The sequence below is a fragment of the Oncorhynchus mykiss genome, chromosome 17 (genome assembly GCF_057628025.1).
Source record: "Oncorhynchus mykiss isolate SJ-2025 chromosome 17, ASM5762802v1, whole genome shotgun sequence".
Taxonomy (NCBI): domain Eukaryota; kingdom Metazoa; phylum Chordata; class Actinopteri; order Salmoniformes; family Salmonidae; genus Oncorhynchus; species Oncorhynchus mykiss.
The window spans coordinates 47,595,201-47,619,161 of NC_143038.1; the positions used below are offsets into that span (position 1 = coordinate 47,595,201).

At 41.4% G+C, this 23,961-nt stretch overlaps 1 pseudogene; it reads left to right on the top strand.

Moving 5' to 3' along the window:
- The first annotated feature begins 19,193 nt into the window (after positions 1-19,193).
- LOC149976062 (uncharacterized) lies at positions 19,194-22,711 on the top strand (annotated as a pseudogene).
- The last annotated feature ends 1,250 nt before the right edge of the window (positions 22,712-23,961 follow it).

Genomic DNA, 23,961 nt, shown 5'->3' on the forward strand with positions numbered 1-23,961 from the left:
CTTTGCAAGATCAAATCCCCGAGCTGACAAGTTAGAAATCTGTCGTTTTGTCCCTGAACAAGTAAGTTAACTCACTGTTCCTAGACCATCATTGACAATAAGAATTTGTTCTTAACTGACTTGCCAAGTTAAATAAAGGTAAAATAAAAATAAATATAGAGTGCATTCAGAAAGTATTCAGACCCCTTGAATTTGTCCACATTTTGTTACGTTACAGCCTTATTCCAAAATTGATTCAATTGCTTTTTTCCCCTCGTCAATCTACATACAATACCCCATAATTACAAAACAAAAACAGATTTTTAGACATTTTTGCACATGTATAAAAAAATAAAATAGTGAAATATCACAGTTACATAAGTATTTCGACCGTTTACTCTGTACTTTGTTGAAGCACTTTTGGCAGTGATTACAGCCTCAAGTCTTCTTTAGTATGACGCTACAAGCTTGGCACTCCTGTATTTGGGGAATTTCTCAGATTGACCATCTGGTTCTTGGTCACCTACCTGACCAAGGCCCTTTTCCCCCGATTGCTTTGTTTGGCTGGGTATCCAGCTCTAGGAAGAGTCTTGGTAGTTACAAACGTCTTCCAATGATGGAGACCACTGTGCTATTAGGGACCTTCAATGCTGCAGACATTTTTTGGTACCCTTCCCCAGATCTGTGCCTCGACACAATCCCGTCTCAGTGCTCTACGGACAATTCATTCGCCCTCATGGCTTGGTATTTCCTCTGACATGCACTGTCAACTGTGGGACATCATATAGACAGGGGTGTGCCTTTCCAAATCATGTCCAGTCAATTGAATTTACTACAGGTGGACTCCAATCAAGTTGTAGAAACATTTCAAGGACGGTCAATGGAAACAGGATGCACCTGAGCTCAATTTCGATTATCATAGCAAAGGGTCTGAATACTTATGTAAGTAAGGTATTTCAGGCTGGTTCCGGCCATTTGAAGAAAGCGTCTGAATAAGTAATGAGTGATCCACAGTGTCAAAGTCTTAGACAGGTCAAAAAAAAGGGCCGCACAGTGTTTCTTCTTGTCCATACAATTAATAATTTAATTTAAAACCATAGAAGCAGCAGAGATGGTGCTGTGACCAGGTCTGAAACTGACTGATGGTCTTTTAGAATACATTTCATAGTTATAAAGGTATTTAAATGGGACTATAATTATTTAAGTCACATGGGTCACCACCTTTATGAAAGCAAAGCTGTCATCAAGGCAAAGGGTGGCTACTTTGACGAATGTAAAATATAACGTATATTTTGATATGTTTAACACTTTTTTGGTTACTACATGATTCCATATGTGGTATTTCATAGTTTTGATGTCTTCACTATTATTCTAAAATGTAGAAAATAGTAAAAATAAAGAAAAACCCTTGAATGAGTAGATGTGTCCAAAGTTTTGATTGGTAGTGTATATTTTATTTAATTTCAATAGTTATATAAAACCCCAGGGGGGAATGTCATAAAATGTACTGTCAAGGCACAGATTAAACAAATTAAACACAATGTCATGCTTTTAACCCACCTCTTTTATTGTGTTAAATTGCCTCTGATTACCAGAACAGACACGTCAACTAAAGTTATTACAGTCTCAGCCTCTTCGATGGGTGAAACAGTGTGAGCTCCCACCAAATCTAATAACCTGCATTGTACTGTATTACTAGGCAGAGCTCCCCATGCTCTTGTTTAAACCTGGGGTGGCATAGGTCATCAACACACTTATCACGACACACACACACACACACACACACACACATGCACTGTGCATTAGGAAAGTATTCAGACCCCTTGACTTTTTCCACATTTCAAGTTACAGCCTTATTCTAAAATTGATCAAATTAATGTTTTTCCTCATCAATCTACACCCATTAGCCCATAATGACAAAGCGAAAACAGGGTTTTAGATTTTTTTTATATAAAAATGTACATAAGTATTCAGATCCTTTGCTATGAGACTCGAAATTGAGCTCAGGTGCATCCTGTTTCCATTGATCATCCTTGAGGTGTTTCTACAACATGATTGGAGTCCAACTGTGATAAATTCAATTGATCGGACATGATTTGGAAAGGCACACAACTGTCTATATAAGGTCCCACAGTTGACAGTGCATGTCTGAGGAAAAACCAAGCCATGAGGTTGAAGGAATTGACAGAAGCCACTCCTCAGTAAAAGGCACATGACAGCCCACTTGGAGTTTGACAAAAGGCACCTGAAGACTGAAACAAGATTCTCTGGTCTGATGAAACTCAGATTGAATTTTTTGCCCTGAATGTCAAGTGTCACGTCTGGAGGAAACCTGGCACCATGTTTTTCAGTGGCAGAGAGACAAGTCAAGGGGGAAAGATGAATGGAGCACAGAGAGATCCTTGATGAAAACCTGCTCCAGAGCACCCAGGACCTCAGACTTGGGCGAAGGTTCACCTTCCAACAGGACAACAACCCTAAGCACACAGCCAAGACAACACAGGGGTGGCTTCGGAACAAGTCTCTGAATGTCCTTGAGTGGCCAAGCCAGAGCCTGGACTTGAACTCTCCAAACACAGGTGTGCCAAGCTTGTATCATCATAACCAAGAAGACTCAAGGCTGTAATCGCTGCCTCAATCGTGCTTCAACAAAGTACTGAGTAAAAGGTCTGAATACTTATGTAAATGTAATATTTCAGTTCTTTATTATTTTTAATATATTTGCAAAAATGTATAAAAACCTGTTTTTGCTTTGTCATTATGGGGTATTGTGTATAGATTGATGAGGGAAATTTCAGAATATGGCTGTAACGTAACAAAATATGGAAAAAGTCAAGGAGTCTGAATAGTTTCCGCCTTCAGAAAGTATTCACACACCTAGACTTTTTCCACATTTTAACGCCTGAATTGAAAATGTATTAAATTGAGATTTATTTTGACATTAGAAAGTCTTTAAGAGCTTTCCACACCTGGATTATTCTTTAAAAACGTATTCAAGCTCTGTCAAATTTGTTGTTGATCATTGCTAGACCACCATATTCATGACTTGCCATAGATTTTCAAGTATATTTAAGTCAGAATTATATTTAAGTCAAAACTCTGCCACTTAGGAACATTCCCTGTCTTCTTGGTAAGCAACTCCGGTGTAGATTTGGCATTGTGTTTTATGTTATTGTCCTGCTGAAAGGGGAATTCATGTCCCAGTGTCTGGTGGAAAGCAGACTGAACCTGGTTTTCCTCTAGGATTTTGCCTGTGCTTAGCTCCATTCCATATTATTTTTATCCTGAAAATCTCCCCAGTCCTTAACGATTACAAGCATACCGATAACATGATGCAACCACCACTATGCTTGAAAATATGGAGAGGGGTACTTAGTAATGTTTTTTGTACTTGCTACATTTTTTGCAGTATCACCTTAGTTCCTTTTTGCAAACAGGATGCATGTTTTGGAATATTTGTATTCTGTACAGGCTTCCTTCTTTTCACTCTGTCAACTAGGTTGGTATTGTGTAGTAACTACAATGTTGTTGATCTATCCTCAGTTTCTCCTCACAGCCATTAAACTCTGTGTCCTTCCTCTCCGGCAACTGAGTTGGGAAGGACGCTTGTATCTTTGTAGTGACTGGCAGTATTGATATACCATCCAAAGTGTAATGAGTAACTTCACCATGCTCAAAGGCTTATTCAATGTCTACTTCTTTTTTTGTCGTTGTTGCTATCAATAGGCATTAGAAAACCTCCCTGGTCTTAGTGGTTGAATCTGTGTTTGAAATTCACTGCTCTACCGAGGGACCTTACAGATAATTGTATGTGTGGTACAGAGATGATGTAGTCATTCAGAAATCATGTTAAACACTATTATTGCACACAGAGTCCATTCAACTTATCATGTGACTTACTTAGCAAATCTTTGCTCCTGACCTTATTTAGGCTTGCCATAACAAAGGACTTGAATACTTATTGACTCAAGACATTTCAGATTTTCATTTTTTACAGTTCATATAAGAAAATCAGTCAATTGAAATAAATTCATTAGGTCCTAATCTATGGATTGCTCATGACTGGGAATATAGATATCCATCTGTTGGTCACAGATACCTTTAAGAAAAATCAGAAAACCAGTCAGTATCTGGTGTGACCACCATTTGCCTCATGCAGCACAAAACATCTCCTTCGCATAGAATTGATCAGGCTGTTGATTGTGGCCTGTGGAATGTTGTCCCACTCCTCTTCAATGGCTGTGCACAATTGCTGGATATTGGCTGAAACTGGAACACACTATCGTACACGTCGACCCAGAGTATCCCAAACATGCTCAATGGGTGTGGTGACATGTCTGGTGAGCATACAGACCATGGAAAAACTGGGACATTTTCAGCTTTTAGGAATTGTGTACAGATCCTTGCGACATGGTGCCGTGCATTATCATGCTGAAACATGAGGTGACGGTGGCGGATGAATGGCATGACAATGGGCCTCAGAATCTCGTCACAGTATCTCTATGTATCTCCATTGATTAAATGCAACTGTGTTTGTTGTCCATAGTTTATGCCTGCCCATACCATAACCCCACTGCTCTCATAGCGCACTCTGTTCACAATGTTGACATCAGCAAACCCCTCGCCCACACGACACCATACACAATGTCTACCATCTGCCCGGTACAGTTGAAACCAGGATTAAACTGTGAAGAGCACACTTCTCCAGCGTGCCAGTGGCCATTGAAGGTGAGCATTTTCCCACTGAAGTAGATTGTGACGCCAAACTGCAATCAGGTTAAGACCCTGGTGAGGATGGCGAGCATGCAGATGAGCTTCCGAGACGGTTTCTGACCGTTTGTGCAGACATTCATCAGTTGTGCAAAGCCACAGTTTCATCAGCTGATAGAAGGAGATTGCGAACTCAATTCTTCCCAGTCTGATATTGACGTTCTGAAATAGTGCATTCTATTTTCGTATTTACAATGTGTACGAGTTCATTATGTTAGATATTGGGGGCTTCCTGCGATGTGCTTTTGCATGTTGTTGCTGTAAGAGTAAGTTAGCTAGCATGCTCTAATTGTAATGGTTACATTAGCTCCCTGCTAACTCAGGGAAAGGGGATACCTAGTCAGTTGCAGAAATGAATGCATTTAAGCGAAATGTGACTTTTAAGCCAACGGGGGGGTTGCCTTAATCGGCATCATCGGCGCCCAGGAAGCAGTTGTTAACTGCCTTGCTCAATAGCAGAACAGCAGTTTTGCACCTGTCTGGTTTGGGGATTCGAACAAGCGACCTTTCGATTACTGGCCCAACACTATTAACAGCTAGGCTCTCTTCACCGTTATTTCCATGGTAAAAGACAAATCACAAATCTACAGCCATCAACATGGTATTGTCCTGCACATCTAATGTGCTTCTTCGTGTTTATCATCAGAAATAGCAATCAACTGGGACCGCTGGCTGGGCATTCCTTTCTTTAAAAACACAACGCAAGAGAGAGTAAAGATCAGATAAGTTACATTGGCGCCAACACCCGTCTTCTTGGCTTCGTGGGACATCTGTTACATAGACAAAACATAGACCATAGCTGCAGCTACCTCTTCCAGTTCAGCTTGAGTTAGTGGCATGTGGCATCCATCCAGCTCACTCATGCAAAGGAATAGAAAAGCAGTATGAATCAAGACATGTAAGACCTTCAGTGATTCAGGGTTCATGCCTAAACTTAACCTTTAACACTCCAAAATTTGACATTTGAGAAACATGGATGAATGCCTAATTCTGACATGAGACTGTGAGAGCTTATGTACTATAACCAAAACATAGACAAGGCCATGGAAGAACTGGAACATTTTCAGCTTCCAGGAATTGCGCACAGGTCCTTGCGACATGGAGCCGTGCATTATCATGCTGAAAGATGAGATGACGGTGTCGGATGTATGGTACGACAATGGGCCTCAGGTTCTCATCACATTTCTCTGTGCGTTCAAATTGCCATTGATAAGATGCAATTGTGTTCATTGATGGTAGCTTATGACTGCCCATACCATAACCCCAATGCTACCACGGGGCACTCTTGTACACAACGTTCAGCATCAGCAAACCGCTCACCCACACGATGCCATACACACTGTTTGCCATCCGCCCAGTACAATTGAAACCAGGATTCATCTGTGAAGAGCACACATCTCCGGTGTGCCAGTGGCAATCAAAGGTGTGCATTTCCCCACTGAAGTCTGTTACGATGCCGAACTGCAGTTAGGTCAAGGCCCTGGTGAGGATGACAAGCCCGCAAATGAGTTACCCTGGAACGGTTTTCTGACAGTTGTGCAGACATTGTTCGGTTCTGCAAGCCCACAGTTAATCAGCAGTTCGGTGGCTCGTCTCAGACCATCCCGCAGATGAAGAAGCCGGATGTAGATTTCCTGGGCTGGTGTTGTCATATGTGGTCTGTGGTTATGAGGCCGGTTGGACGTACTGACAAGTTCTCTAAAACGACTTTGGAGGCGGCATATGGTAAAGAAATTAACATTAAATTCTCTGGCAACAGCTCTGGTGGACATTCCTGCAGTCAGCATGCCAGTTACACGCTCCCTCAAAACTTGAGACCTCTGTGGCATTGTGTTGTGTGACAAAAATGCATATTTTAGAGTGGCCTTTTATTGTCCACAGCACAAAGTGCACCTGCGTAATGATATGCCACATCTGTCAGGTGGATGGATTATCTTGGCAAAGGAGAAATGCTCACTAACTGGGATGTAAACAAATTTGTGCACAAAATTGGAGAGAAATAAGCGTTTTGACATTTGAGAAACATGGATGAATGCCTAATTCTGACATGAGACTGTGAAAGCTTATGTATGAAACATTAAAGGGATCTTTTATTTCAGCTCGTGAAACATGAGACCAACACTTTACATGTGTGGAACACACTCCTACCAAATACAATACCACCACATACCTTTATAACATATGAGCGTGGCTAATTGCATTTTGAGGTCAAGTGTTACAAATATTACAAAGAAAATTCCACCACTTTATAACCACTGCTCAAAAAAATAAAGGGAACACTAAAATAACACATCCTAGATCTGAACGAATGAAATATTCTTATTAAATATTTTTTTCTTTACATAGTTGAATGTGCTGACAACAAAATCACACAAATTATCAATGGAAATCAAATTTATCAACCCATGGAGGTCTGGATTTGGAGTCACACTCCAAATTAAAGTGGAAAACCACACTACAGGCTGATCCAACTTTGATGTAATGTCCTTAAAACAAGTCAAAATGAGGCTCAGTAGTGTGTGTGGCCTCCACGTGCCTGTATGACCTCCCTACAACGCCTGGACATGCTCCTGATGAGGTGGCGGATGGTCTCCTGAGGGATCTCCTCCCAGACCTGGACTAAAGCATGATGTCCCAGATGTGCTCAATTGGATTCAGGTCTGGGGAACGGGCGGGCCAGTCCAGAGCATCAATGCCTTCCTCTTGCAGGAACTGCTGACACACTCCAGCCACATGAGGTCTAGCATTGTCTTGCATTAGGAGGAACCCAGGGCCAACCGCACCAGCATATGGTATCGCAAGGGGTCTAAGGATCTCATCTCGATACCTAATGGCAGTCAGGCTACCTCTGGCGAGCACATGGAGGGCTGTGCGGCCCCCCAAAGAAATGCCACCCCACACCATGACTGACCCACCGCCAAACCGGTCATGCTGGAGGATATTGCAGAGGGCAGAACGTTCTTCACGGCGTCTCCAGACTGTCACGTCTGTCACATGTGCTCAGTGTGAACCTGCTTTCATCTGTGAAGAGCGCCAGTGGCGAATTTGCCAATCTTGGTGTTCTCTGGCAAATGAAAAACGTCCTGCACGGTGTTGGGCTGTAAGCACAACCCCCACCTGTGGACGTCGGGCCCTCATACCACCCTCATGGAGTCTGTTTCTGACCGTTTGAGCAGACACATGCACATTTGTGGCCTGCTGGAGGTCATTTTGCAGGGCTCTGGCAGTGCTCCTCCTGCTCCTCCTTGCACAACGGTGGAGGTAGCGGTCCTGCTGCTGGGTTGTTGCCCTCCTACGGCCTCCTCCACGTCTCCTGATGTACTGGCTTGTCTCCTGGTAGCGCCTCCATGCTCTGGACACTACGCTGACAGACACAGCAAACCTTCTTGCCACAGCTCACATTGATGTGCCATCCTGGATGAGCTGCACTACCTGAGCCACTTGTGTGGGTTGTAGACTCCGTCTCATGCTACCACTAGAGTGAAAGCACCGCCAGCATTCAAAAGTGACCAAAACATCAGCCAGGAAGCATAGGAACTGAGAAGTGGTCTGTGGTCCCCACCTGCAGAACCACTCCTTTATTGGGGGTGTCTTGCTAATTGCCTATAATTTCCACCTGTTGTCTATTCCATTTGCACAACAGCATGTGAATTTTATTGTCAATCAGTGTTGCTTCCTAAGTGGACAGTTTGATTTCACAGAAGTGTGATTGACTTGGAGTTACATTGTGTTGTTTAAGTGTTCCCTTTATTTTTTTGAGCAGTGTATGACTCCCAGACTACATTGCAACTACTCTAAATATACATGCTATTCCACATTTATTTTGGGTTATAATAATATTATAATTCTCGCATGAACATAATGCTGAATATATGTTCATACCATTGTCACCCAACAACAGCATTACACTCAAAATAATTCAAATGTTAATCTGGCTGACAACAAACCCATTATGATTGTTAGCTAGTATGCTAGCTAACCTGACTGCTACTATAATAATTGTGTTTGCAACAATAAAAGCAGAGTTTAATCTTAATGAATGTCTGAAACAACAGTCCAACACAACATATAAGCCTTAGAAAAATATATACGGTGCCTTGCGAAAGTATTCGGCCCCCTTGAACTTTGCGACCTTTTGCCACATTTCAGGCTTCAAACATAAAGATATAAAACTGTATTTTTTTGTGAAGAATCAACAACAAGTCGGACACAATCATGAAGTGGAACGACATTTATTGGATATTTCAAACTTTTTTAACAAATCAACAACTGAAAAATTGGGCGTGCAAAATTATTCAGCCCCCTTAAGTTAATACTTTGTAGCGCCACCTTTTGCTGCGATTACAGCTGTAAGTCGCTTGGGGTATGTCTCTATCCGTTTTGCACATCGAGAGACTGACATTTTTTCCCATTCCTCCTTGCAAAATAGCTCGAGCTCAGTGAGGTTGGATGGAGAGCATTTTTGAACAGCAGTTTTCAGTTCTTTCCACAGATTCTCGATTGGATTCAGGTCTGGACTTTGACTTGGCCATTCTAACACCTGGATATGTTTATTTTTGAACCATTCCATTGTAGATTTTGCTTTATGTTTTGGATCATTGTCTTGTTGGAAGACAAATCTCCGTCCCAGTCTCAGGTCTTTTGCAGACTCCATCAGGTTTTCTTCCAGAATGGTCCTGTATTTGGCTCCATCCATCTTCCCATCAATTTTAACCATCTTCCCTGTCCCTGCTGAAGAAAAGCAGGCCCAAACCATGATGCTGCCACCACCATGTTTGACAGTGGGGATGGTGTGTTCAGCTGTGTTGCTTTTACGCCAAACATAACGTTTTGCATTGTTGCCAAAAAGTTCAATTTTGGTTTCATCTGACCAGAGCACCTTCTTCCACATGTTTGGTGTGTCTCCCAGGTGGCTTGTGGCAAACTTTAAACGACACTTTTTATGGATATCTTTAAGAAATGGCTTTCTTCTTGCCACTCTTCCATAATGGCCAGATTTGTGCAATACATGACTGATTGTTGTCCTATGGACAGAGTCTCCCACCTCAGCTGTAGATCTCTGCAGTTCATCCAGAGTGATCATGGGCCTCTTGGCTGCATCTCTGATCAGTCTTCTCCTTGTATGAGCTGAAAGTTTAGAGGGACGGCCAGGTCTTGGTAGATTTGCAGTGGTCTGATACTCCTTCCATTTCAATATTATCGCTTGCACAGTGCTCCTTGGGATGTTTAAAGCTTGGGAAATATTTTTGTTTCCAAATCTGGCTTTAAACTTCTTCACAACAGTATCTCGGACCTGCCTGGTGTGTTCCTTGTTCTTCATGATGCTCTCTGCGCTTTTAACGGACCTCTGAGACTATCACAGTGCAGGTGCATTTATACGGAGACTTGATTACACACAGGTGGATTGTATTTATCATCATTAGTCATTTAGGTCAACATTGGATTATTCAGAGATCCTCACTGAACTTCTGGAGAGAGTTTGCTGCACTGAAAGTAAAGGGGCTGAATAATTTTGCACGCCCAATTTTTCAGTTTTTGATTTGTTAAAAAAGTTTGAAATATCCAATAAATGTCGTTCCACTTCATGATTGTGTCCCACTTGTTGTTGATTCTTCACAAAAAAATACAGTTTTATATCTTTATGTTTGAAGCCTGAAATGTGGCAAAAGGTCGCAAAGTTCAAGGGGGCCGAATACTTTCGCAAGGCACTGTATATGGTGGGCTCATGGATGAACAAGACAACAAAATGGACCTTCTGGAAACAAAGGTGCAAACTTTAGAAGATGAACTGGATCAGCCAGAAATCAGATCGAGACTAAATAATCTGAGAATATTGGAGATCTTTCCAGCTCCGTGATCAAGCTGATATCAGAGGATCTGGAGCGATGCTATCGGATCGGCGTGAAGCAGAAGAACGCTAAATACCCTTGCATGGTAATCTTTAATCTGTGGAACTATCAGACCAAATTTAACATTCTGAGGGCAAAGAAGCGAACAGAGATCAAGGTCCAGGGCCAGTCCATTTGATTTGTCCAGGACGTGTATGCTAGACTGAGGAAAAAAACTCCAGCAATTCATTCTGATCATACAGGTACTGGAGGAAAAAGGAATCAAGTCTAAACTCAGATTCCCGGCAGTACTGTGGAAAGGGAACACAGAGATTAGATTTCACACCGCAGATGAAGACCTGAACAGGATGCAGGAAACATTTCCAGTTGAAAAAGAGCCCAGTGCGCTGAGGAGAGGCAGAAGCGGAAAAAACAGATAAACACACTAGGCTACATACAGTGATGCCCAAGACCGGCTTATCGTAAATTGAGGCAATATTCCTTTCCGTCCCCCCAATATAATCTAGACTATTGTCCCCAAGTAACTGTTCTTCTCTAGGAAGTAATAATAGAATTGGCCGATGCCAATGAGATACATGGACACTGAAAAAAAAACTATTAAAGAGGAAATGTAGTGCATTCGGAAAGTATTCAGTATTCCCCTTGACTTTTTCCATATTTTGTTAAGTTACACCCTTATTCTAAAATGTATTAAATGTTTGTTTCTCCTTATCAGTCTACACACTATACCCCATAATGACAAAGCAAGAACAGATTTAGACATTTTTGCTAATTTTTTTACAAATAAATAACTGAAATATCACATTTACATAAGTATTCAGACCCTATACTCAGTACTTTGTTGAAGCACCTTTGGCAGCGATTACAACCTCGAGTCTTCTTGGGTTTGACGCTACAAGCTCGGCACACCTGTATTTGGGGAGTTTCTCCCATTATTCTCTGCAGATACTCTCATGCTATGTCAGGTTGGATGGGGAGCGTTGCTGCACAACTATTTCCAGGTCTCTCCAGAGCTGTTTGATTGGGTTCAAGTCCGGGCCCTGGCTGGGCCACTCAAGGACAGTCAGAGAATTGTCCCGAAGCCACTCCTGCGTTGTCTTGGCTGTATTCTTAGGATCGTTGTCCTGTTGGAAGGTGAACCTTTGTCCCAGTCTGAGATCCTAAGTTTCATTAAGGAATTCTCTGTATTATGCTCTGTTCACCTTTGCCTCGATCCTGACTAGTCTCCCAGTCCCTACCACTGAAAAACATCCCCACAGCATGATGCTGCCAGCATCATGCTTCACGGTAGGGATGGTGCCAGGTTTCCTCCAGACGTGACGCTTGGCATTCAGGCCAAAGAGTTCAATCTTGGTTTCATCAGACCAGAGAATCTTGTTTCTCATGGTATGAGAGTCTTTAGGTGCCTTTTTGGCAAACTCCAAGTGTGCTGTCATGTGCCTTTTACTGAGGGGTGGCTTCCGTCTGGCCACTCTACCATAAAGGCCTGATTGGTTGAGTGTTGCAGAGATGGTTGTCCTTCTGGAAGGTTCTCTAATCTCCACAGAGTAATTCTAGAGTTTGACTATCAAGTTCTTGGTCACCTCCCTGACCAAGGCCCTTCTCCCCCGATTGCTCAGTTTGGCCGGGCAGCCAAACTTCTTCCATTTAAGAATGATGGAGGCCACTGTGTTCTTGGGGACCTTAAATGCTGCAGAAATGTTTTGGTACCCTTCCCCAGATCTGTCTTGACACAATCCTGTCTCGGAGCTCTAAGGACAATTCTTTCAACCTCATGGCTTGTTTTTTGCTCTGACATGCACTGTCAACTGTGGGACATTATATAGACATGTGTGTGCCTTTCCAAATCATGTCTAACCAATTGAATTTACCACAGGTGGACTCCAATCAAGTTCTAGAAACATCTCAAGGATTATCAATGGAAACAGGATGCACCTGAGCTCAATTTCGAGTCTCATAGCAAAGGGTCTGAATACTTATGTAAATACGGTATTTATTTTTTAAATAGATTTTTTATACATTTGCTAACATGTAACAAAATATGGAAAATGTCAAGGGGCCTGAATCCTTTCTGAAGGCACTGTATGTAATTTGTACAATAACTATGTATGTATACTAGGATCTTCCCATTCTATGGAATGCCCACCACACTCTGTTAATTTTTTTTATTGGGTTCTTCAATGATAGACAGAACAGATAAGAATAAGTTTGATTGTATACAAATACAGACCAACAAAATCCAATGTATCACATGAAATGTCCAAGGGCTCCATGATGGGGGAAAATAGCAAATAGTTCCCGAACACCTAAAGAGATTGTCAGCAGATATGTTTTTTTTTGCATGAGTTACATAAAAAATAAAAAAAATAAGTTGAACATTTACAGAGCAGCTGGGTTGGAGAAGCCTATACCGCCAACTACTGTAGTAACAGCAGTTGTGTAAGGTATCCTGATAAATAAGAATAAACCATTTCCCCTTATATCCTAGCATATGGACCAAGAAGGCTGTTTTCTAATATTGAATTGTACCTTACATGGTGAAAAATACACATTGATTTCATTGTATATCCCACCAGGAGCCATATCTGGTGTTTTTGATAGAATTCAAACTATATTAGAACAAATCCAGACAGGAAGTATCATTTTAGCAGGTGAACTAAGACATACATTTGATAAGATTGACAGACGTTGTAAAGTTTTTTTTACAGTCGCTTACACACTGAAAGTGGTACTTGAGGCACACTCAGTGAAACCATAAACTCATGTACCTAATCCTCAGACCAAGTCTGCAAATCTGCAAGCACAGTATCTGCTTTACACTCCGTTTGTAATTGTAAAACACACTTTTTGCAAAACACTAAACACAGTTCTCTACATTAGACACATCATTCAAAACTAACAGGTCTTGTGTTTTATTTGTAAAACACTGGCATTCCAAATGCCACACTCATTTACCGATTACCTTCACCCAGGACTCACTTGTGAAAACACTTATAGCTAATTTCTTCACTTAGAAATCAGAGCTTGAGCACTATAAATAGGCTTCAGGTTGGCTTTCTTGGTTTGGACAACAATGGAGGCCAATTTTGGAGAGAGTTAGAGGAGGAGGAGAAGGACGACCAGGACGAGGACGAGGAGTGGGCCAAAGAAGTGGAGGAAGGAGAACATTTGCAGATGAGATCCAGGCCACTTTGGTTGACCGTGTGGTCAACCATGGTTTGAGTTTCAGGGGGGCTGGGCAGAGGGTCCAGCCTAACTTCAGCCGCAACACTGCAGCAACTGTCATTTGGGCATTTCGAAATGAGAACAGGTAAGTAAACCTACCCTCCAAACCATGCTACTGTACGTACAGCACTGCAACACTTACAGCACTACAGTAACATTTCATTTCATACTGAAAGAAATCTTGCACCCTAACCATTCACATCATGTTTTGCAGAATTGCTAGATGACCCTTTAATGGAGGAAGAAACCGGCTGTTGACAGAAGAGCAGGAACAACACATAGCGAATATGGTCATTTCAAACAACCGCATACGTTTAAGACAACTGCAACACCACATCACTGACAACACAACATTCAGTAACATAAATAGGGTGAGTTTATCCGCACTTGGCCGTCTCCTGAAACGGCATCAGATTCATATGAAGCAGCTCCACAGAGTACTATTTGAGCAAAATTCTGACAGTGTAACAACTGCGCTATGAATACGTACAAGTAAGCTATACTATCCTGTCATTAGTACTGTATTCCCGTGTATTGTGCTACATATTGACTACTCTATGTCTATTCATACTGTCATCCAATAATGTTTTGTCTTGTCTGTTTCAGGTGGTTATGAAATTAGATGCTGCTGCAGAGCATCATGATTTCGTCTACATTGATGAGGTCGGCTTCAACCTAGCCAAAACAAGATGCAGGGGAAGAAACCTCATAGGACACCGCGTCATTGTCAATGTCCCTGAAAAGCGTGGTGGCAACATCACAATGTGTGCAGCCATTAGTTAGAACAGTGTCCATCATCATGCCACTCTTGGTCCTTACAATACTGCCCACATTATCACCTTCATTGACACCCTGCATAAAATTCTCATTCCCAATGACCAGAGGAATGGGCCAGAGCAGTCCAGGTTTGTTGTCATCTGGGACAACGTAAGGTTCCACCGGGCTACTCTGGTCCGCAATTGGTTCATTGACCATCCGTTTGATGCTCAACCTGCCACCATATTCTCAATTTCTAAACCCAATATCCTGCCTGTTTGGCCCTGTCCAGGGGTATCATCGGATGGGGACAGTCTCTTGACCCCTCCTGTCTCAGCCTCCAGTATTTATGCTGCAGTAGTTTGTGTCGGGGGGCTAGGGTCAGTTTGTTATATCTGGAGTATTTCTCCTGTCTTATCTGGTGTCCTGTGTGAATTTAAGTATGCTCTCTCTAATTCTCTCTTTCTCTCTTTCTTTCTCTCTCTCGGAGGACCTGTGCCCTAGGACCATGCCTCAGGACTACCTGGCATGAGGACTTCTTGCTGTCCCCAGTCCACCTGGCCGTGCTGCTGCTCCAGTTTCAACTGTTTTCCCTGCGGCTATGGAACCCTGACCTGTTCACTGGACGTGCTACCTGTCCCAGACCTGCTGTTTTCAACTCTCTAGAGACAGCAAGAGGGGTAGAGATACTCTCAAAAAGAAAGTAAAAGCCAACTGACATTTACTCCTGAGGTGCTGACCTGTTGCACCCTCGACAACTACTGTGATTATTATTATTTGACCATGCTGGTCATTTATGAACATTTGAACATCTGGGCCATGTTCTGTTTTAATCTCCATCCGGCACAGCCAGAAGAGGGCTGGCCACCCCTCATAGCCTGGTTCCTCTCTAGGTTTCTTCCTAGGTTTTGGCCTTTCTAGAGTTTTTCCTAGACACAGTTCTTCTACACCTGCATTGCTTGCTGTTTGGGGTTTTAGGCTGGGTTTCTGTACAGCACTTTGAGATATCAGCTGATGTAAGAAGGGCTATATAAATACATTTGATTTGAATAGAAGAGTTATTTTTGGCGTGGCGTTGGAAGGTATACGATCACCAACCCCACCAACGCATACCCCTTTTCCAGGCGATGGAGGAGGCCTGTGGTGACATAGAAAGGGGGCATGCCAGGGCTGAATACGCCACTCCAGACGCTACTTCCCCCGCTGTTTAGCCAGAGAGAACATAGCTTGTGATGTTGATGAGGTGCTGTGGCCAGACCCAAATAGGAGACAGGATGCATTGTTTTTTCTTTATAGTAACTAGCCTATTTGTTTATCTTCTACTGTATTTGTTTTGTCTGTTACTGTTCATCCTGAAATCAATTTTTGCATTTCTGTTTATAGTGTAAATATATGCTGAATATGCATACATACGGAATATATTTGTGCACATGTACGTGTGAGTGCTATGACAAACTGCCGTGAACTCCACTGAACATGGAAAAGCCACAAGATAGTAGTGTTTTACATTTGTCACATCTGTGTGTAGTTGATGTGTATAAGAGCTTATCATTTCATGGTTTGTGTGTAGAGTTTTGATGCAAAAACACAATTTTGAGAAGAGTTAAAATAGTTTTGAATGAAGTCTTTGGTTTTGCAAGAGATGTGTGACGTTTTGCATGTTATGTGTGTGTTTTGGGGTTTTGTGTGTAGAGTCATAGAAAAGGAGTCATAGTTTCAGAAATCATGTGTATGCATTTGTCAAAAACTGTAATAAGAAAAGCAAATGTATGGGAGACTCCAAAGAAGCTGAAAAATGAAATCTCTACAAATAATTTACAGGACACCTAGAGATTACTATTCCCAACTACAAAATCCCTTTTTTTTCTCAAAGTAAGAAAAGCTATTCAAGAATTGACTGCATTTTTACTTCCAAAAATGCACTTAACAATTTACTGGATTCAAAATGAATTATATAGTGATATCGGATCATTCTCCAGTATAATGCTTAATTACACCAATAGAAAATACATTTAGCGACAGAATTGTATTAAATACGTAAATGGAAAAATAAAAACGTTTACCATTACAAATGTAGACATAGAGGACAAAGAAAAGCCGACCCCCGATATCATTTGGGATGCCTTTAAAATATACATTAGGGGAATGATATCATACTCTGCAAAAGTTTTATCTGATTTAGAAATTAAAATTTCTAAAATCTTTACAGGGTAAAGAAGAAAATAAAATGTCTGAACATAAGCAGGAATAGGATCCTTTACTGCTGAAGAGAGCCAACAACTATAGGTTCAACTCAAATAAAGCATACTATTTATTGGCAAAAAAAACTGCTAAATATCTTGCAGCTCTTACAGAATGAATACATGCTAAACCAATCATAATTGTAAAAGATACAACAGCGGTAATTACAAACAACAATGTGATTAATGACAATTTTAAAAGTTTTGATGAAAATGTATATCAATCTGAATGAAACAATAGTGGGACGGATCCTAGAGCCTTCTTAAACAATCAACAACTCTGAAGCAACTATCAGCAGACAAAAATAATAATTAAAAAAAGAGATAACCCAGAAATAAATATTAGATACTGTTAAAACATTTGCACGGAGAAAAGCACCCGAAATGGATGGCTTTCCCATAGAATTCTACTCAACATTTTGGGACAAAGTAGCCCCCCTATTTACAACAATTACAACACACATGACTTAATTTAGTACTTCCTAGTTCCATGTATCAAACAGTTATTTCAGTTATATTAAACACCAGGAGGATTTGGAGAATCCCCTGCTGATTATAGACCCATAAATGTAAGAAAATGTGACAATAAATAATAGCTAAACTTATAAGCAAAATAATGGCAAAGGTCTTACCAGACCTGATACATATCAATCAAATAGGGTTGATCAAAAATAGACACTTACAAACAAATACAAGAACATGTTTCAGTTTAATACAATACATCAAGAAAACATATATAGATTTATCAATAATAGTTGTTGAGGCGGAAAAGGCTTTCAATCGTCTTGAATTGCCGTTTCTAGTCAAAATTTTGGAAGCTTTTCCATTTTCCAGCTAAAATTATAAATGAAATACAGATATTGTATAATGATCCTAAAACTAAAATATACACAAATAATACATCATCTGATTAAATTGCTTTAGAAAAGGGTACAAAACAAGGATTCCCCCTCTCCCCCCTCTTGTTTGCACTGGCAATTGAACCGCTTGCAGAAATAATCAGGATTGGTAAACATGAATATAAACTAAACTTATTTGCAAAAAACCCTGGTTATAAAAACTGGGGAAAGTGGGGAAAAATGAAATAATGGCAATAATGAAAATTCTTAGTAATAACTCACGATTTACAGCAATCCTTCAAGTGGACCACAAAAACATATTAAATACTTAGGATGCTTAATAAGTGACAACAAATATATAAAGATAACTTTATTCCACTACTCAACCATAAGAAAGCAGATTTAATTCAATGGAAGAATCTTCCCATAAATCCTCTTTAGAGTAGCATGGCTGCCAAAGTTTGGTATTTATTTCCGGTAATACCAATTGCCCCACCAAAGACATTCTTTAAAAAAGTATACTCGGTCATAAGACTTTATATATATATTTTTTAAATGTAACCTTTCTTTAACTAGACAAGTCAGTTGAGAACAAATTCTTACAATGATGGCCTAGGAACAGTGGATTAACTGCCTTGTTCAGGGGCAGAACAACAGATTTTTACCTTGTCAGCTCAGGGAGTTGATCTAGCAACTTTTCAGTTAACTGGCCCAATGCTCTAACCACTAGGCTAGCAGCAGGTAGGGCAAATTAAACTCATAGAATAAAAAGTCTGAGGGTGGTTTTCAAAGGATAAAGCTGAAAACATTAAAAACTTCATAGTTAAGAACACTATAACTATATGGGGAAAATGAATTTTACAAGAACCAATATCCCTCCCTAGAAACACAACCTTAAGGAACAATCCTTGAATAGCTTTTAAGAATGAATCGACAAATTGCCCCACATGGAAAACTGAAGGCAAAGAAACCATAAATGACTTGGTAATTGGATAGATATATACTTCCATGACAGCTTTACAGTTTTTCCCAATTGTTTACACACTAAAATTGGACCTTGAAACACAATCACCGAAACCTGAAAGTCTAAATCCCTACACCAACTCTGCAAAATTGCGAGCACAATTCCTGCTTTACACTCAGTTTTCAATTCTATATCACACCTTTTGCAAAACACTACACACAGTTCTCTACGTTAGGCACAACATTCAAAATTAAAATCTCTTTAGTCCCTTTAGAAAGCAATGCCAATCACAATGCCAAGCTCTATACACCAATTGGCAACACCCACTCCTCACAGGTGTAAACACTAGTTGCTGAATTGTTCACTTAGAAATCAAAGCTTTAGCTCTATAATAGGCCACAAATGAGCTCTCCTGTTTTGGAGGAAAATGGAAGTCAATGGTGAAACAAGAGCTAGAGGTGAAGGAGTGAAAGTAAGAGGAGGAAGAGGAGGACGAGGACGAGGAAGGACAGTTGTCTCAGACGAGATCAGGGCCACATTGGTTTACCGTGTGCCCAACCATGTATTGAGTATGAGGGAGGCTGGGCAGAGAGTTCAGGCCAACCTGAGCCGCTACACGATTTCATCTATCATCCGTACATTCAGAAATGACAACCAGTAAATTACCTACCATCTACAATATGCTCTTTATGTATGTATACCGTAGTATACTGCAGTCCGGCATATCAGTAGGCCTATGTTACTCAGTGATTGTTGGCCAATGTTACGCTAATGTAATTTCATAATGAAAGAAAATATATTATTTTAGCTCACTGAAACCAGTCATATCATATTTGTGGATCTTCTTCAGAACTTAGATCAAATCAAATCAAATCAAATTTATTTGTCACATACACATGGTTAGCAGATGTTAATGCGAGTGTAGCGAAATGCTTGTGCTTCTAGTTCCGACAATGCAGTAATAACCAACGAGTAATCTAACTAACAATTCCAAAACTACTACCTTATACACACAAGTGTAAAGGGATAAAGAATATGTACATAAAGATATATGAATGAGTGATGGTACAGAGCGGCATAGGCAAGATGCAGTAGATGGCCCGACTATGGTGGAAGACACCGGCTGTTCACACCAGAACTGGAGACCGCTTTTGTGAACATGGTGGTGGCAAACAATACCATTACACTACGGGAAATCCAAAACCACATAATTGCAGACAACACAATATTCAATAACATTCACCAGGTGGGCTTGTCTACACACCAAATCCGGATGAAGCAGGTCTACAGGGTGCCATTTGAGAGAAACACAGAGAGGGTTAAGGAACAGCGCTATGAATATGTGCAAGTAAGTACTATACTGTGAATTTACTATCATATCGGCACTGTACAGACACATTACAGTACCGTAATCCAGTGTTTTGTGCCTCACCATATTGACTGCTCTAGGTCTATGTCACAATTCAGCACGTTTATATTTACATTGATAAGGCTGGCTTCAACCTAGCCAAAAGAAGGGGACGGGGACGGAACATTATTGGCCACCATGCCATTGTGAATGTCCCTGGACAGCGTGGAGGGAATATCACCATGTGTGCAGCCATTAGACAGCAAGGCGTCCTCCATCACCATGCCAACCTTGATCCCTACAACACCGCCCTGGACACACTACATGTCATCCTCATTCCAGCCGAGCAGAGGGGTGGACCAGAGCAGCCCAGGTATGTTGTCATCTGGAACAACGTGAGTTTCCACCGGGCTGCTCTGGTCCGCAACTGGTTCATCGACCACCCACAATTTATTGTTCTATACCTCCCACCATATCCCTCATTCCTAAAGAGTTTTTTTCAGGACTATGACCTCCATCCCCTCCATGCCTCTTCACTTGTGATGTAGATGAGGTGCTGTTTAGCCAGGGAGAACATCACTTGTGATGTAGATGAGGTGCTGTGGCCAGGGAGAACATCACTTGTGATGTCGATGAGGTGCTGTTTAGCCAGGGAGAACATCACTTGTGATGTAGATGAGGTGCTGTTTAGCCAGGGAGAACATCACTTGTGATGTAGATGAGGTGCTGTGGCCAGGGAGAACATCACTTGTGATGTAGATGAGGTGCTGTTTAGCCAGGGAGAACATCACTTGTGATGTAGATGAGGTGCTGTTTAGCCAGGGAGAACATCACTTGTGATGTAGATGAGGTGCTGTGGCCAGGGAGAACATCACTTGTGATGTAGATGAGGTGCTGTGGCCAGGGAGAACATCACTTGTGATGTCGATGAGGTGCTGTTTAGCCAGGGAGAACATCACTTGTGATGTAGATGAGGTGCTGTTTAACCAGGGAGAATATCACTTGTGATGTAGATGAGGTGCTGTGGCCAGGGAGAACATCACTTGTGATGTAGATGAGGTGCTGTTTAGCCAGGGAGAACATCACTTGTGATGTAGATGAGGTGCTGTTTAGCCAGGGAGAACATCACTTGTGATGTAGATGAGGTGCTGTGGCCAGGGAGAACATCACTTGTGATGTAGATGAGGTGCTGTGGCCAGGGAGAACATCACTTGTGATGTCGATGAGGTGCTGTTTAGCCAGGGAGAACATCACTTGTGATGTAGATGAGGTGCTGTTTAGCCAGGGAGAATATCACTTGTGATGTAGATGAGGTGCTGTGGCCAGGGAGAACATCACTTGTGATGTAGATGAGGTGCTGTTTAGCCAGGGAGAACATCACTTGTGATGTAGATGAGGTGCTGTTTAGCCAGGGAGAACATCACTTGTGATGTAGATGAGGTGCTGTGGCCAGGGAGATCATCACTTGTGATGTAAATGAGGTGCTGTGGCCAGGGAGAACATCACTTGTGATGTCGATGAGGTGCTGTTTAGCCAGGGAGAACATCACTTGTGATGTAGATGAGGTGCTGTTTAGCCAGGGAGAACATCACTTGTGATGTAGATGAGGTGCTGTGGCCAGGGAGAACATCACTTGTGATGTAGATGAGGTACTGTGGCCAGACCAAAATGAGAGGCAGGATGCAGCCTAATGTCTTTTTTCGTTTTTCTCATAGTAGTGCTTTGTGTTGAGCACAGTGTGTTGTTGATTGTTAGACAGATCTATTCACATGACACGTGTATGTAATTTTGATGCAAAAAAAACATTTGGTAAAGAGAATAGTTTTGAATGCAGTGTTTGCTTTTGCTAGAGTTTTGCAGTTTGTGTTTTGTGTTTAGAGTTTGGGAAAAACATGTGTAAACAATTGTGGTAAACTGTAAAAAGCGATTTTGGGTTGACCAATGTATATATTTTCAAATACATCCAACTTAAAAGTTTTAATTAATTTTGAAGTCATTCGGACATCAGCGCAATCTTGAGGGAATCCTATTCGAGTAAGAAAATTATATTCATATGATAGGTAAGCTATACAAAAGCTTGCAGAGAGCCTTTCCAACTGACAATCTCTTAGATATAAATATAAACTATTGGAACCAAATTTTAAAAGAACAAGATGGAGAAAATGTCAGAACATCACTAATGAGATTACATTTAACAAAAATGTACACTTAATCCAGTATAAATGAATGTACAGAATTTATTATAGAAGATAAATTCTACAGCACAGGGGTAGAGTCATGTCTGAAGTGTAAAACTACTAATGACTAATGCCTTCTGGGAATGTTACAAAATTCAAAGGTTTTGGGTGGAGGTGGAGAGATAGATGTCAGAGGTAATGCAATGTAAATGTACTTTTATTTTGTCTGTCTGTATATTTCAAGACATGACATGTGAGGGTGCACTGAGATACCCGATGGGTTGGACAAAACTCTTTTCATCAATTATCTTTAAAAAACGTTGACTCAAACTGAAAATGAGCCAATCCTCTGTCGTTCATGCAATGGAAAGGTCAACTGCTTTATCTAAAAATGTAAAGTGCGTGGGCGACAGAGAGAAACAAAATCGTGCAGCTTGTGGCCATGTGTAGGAAAGTGATAAGGGCGCTGGACATAGGGGTGGAGGCTAGTGGGTCTGGGCAGGTATGTTTTGTTTATAAAATATGCTAATTCAATATTGTGTGACTGTGTAGAGAGTCCTGTGAGTGTGCATAGAGTCAGTGCAACAATCAAAATAAAAGGCTCTTAGGTGTTTATTGCAATTAATAGTTTGCTGCCACTCCACCCTGTTAGTCTGCATTGTCTCAGGACATGCCCGAACACTGCTCCTCCCATCCCTGAGTAGAGCACAAACCCTTTCACTGAAGGGGGTTCAGGTATTGCTATATATACAAAAGTATGTGAGGACCCCTTCAAATTAGTGGATTCTGCTATTTCAGCCACATCCGTTGCTGACAGGTGTATAAAATCGAGCACACCGCCATGCAATCTCCATAGACAAACATTGGCAGTAGAATGGCCTTACTGAAGCGCTCAGTGAGTTTCAGCGTGGCACTGTCATAGGATGCCACCTTTCCAACCAGTCAGTTCATCAAATTTCTGCCCTGCTAGAGCTGCCCCGGTCAACTGTAAGTGCTGTTATTGTGAAGTGGAAATATCTAGTAGCAACAAGCTCGCCACCATTGGACTCTGGAGCAGTGGAAACACGTACTCTGGAGTGATGAATCACACTTCACCATCTGGCAGTCTGATGGACGAATCTGGGTTTGGCGGATGCCAGGAGAACGCTACCTGCACCAATACATAGTGACAACTGTACATTTTGGTGGAGGAGGAATAATGGTCTGGGGCTGTTTTTCATGCTTTGGGCTAGGCCCCTTAGTTCCAGTGAAGGGAAATCTTAACAGTACAGCATACAATTACATTCTAGATTATTCTGTGCTTCCAACTTTGTGGCAACAGTTTGGGGAAGGCCCTTTCCTGTTTCAGCATGACAATGCCCCACTGCACAAAGCGCGGTCCATACAGAAATGGTTTGTTGAGTTCGCTGTGGAAGAACTTGACTGGCCTGCACAGAGCCCTGACCTCAACCCCATCGAACACCTTTGGGATGAATTGGAAACACCGACCATTAGCCAGGCGTAATCACCCAACATCAGCGCCCGACCTCACTAATGCTCTTGTACCTGAATGGAAGCAAATCCCCACAGCAATGATCCAACATCTAGTGGAAAGCCTTCCCAGACGAGTGGAGGCTGTTTTAGGGGGGACCAACTCCATATTTGTATTTTTATTTAACTAGGCAAGTCAGTTAAGAACAAATTCTTATTTACAATGATGGCCTACCAGAAGGCAAAAGGCATCCTGCAGGGACAGGGGCTGGGATTCAAAATAAATAAATAAATAAATAAATATATATATATATACAAAACACAGCAGCACAACATGGTAGCAG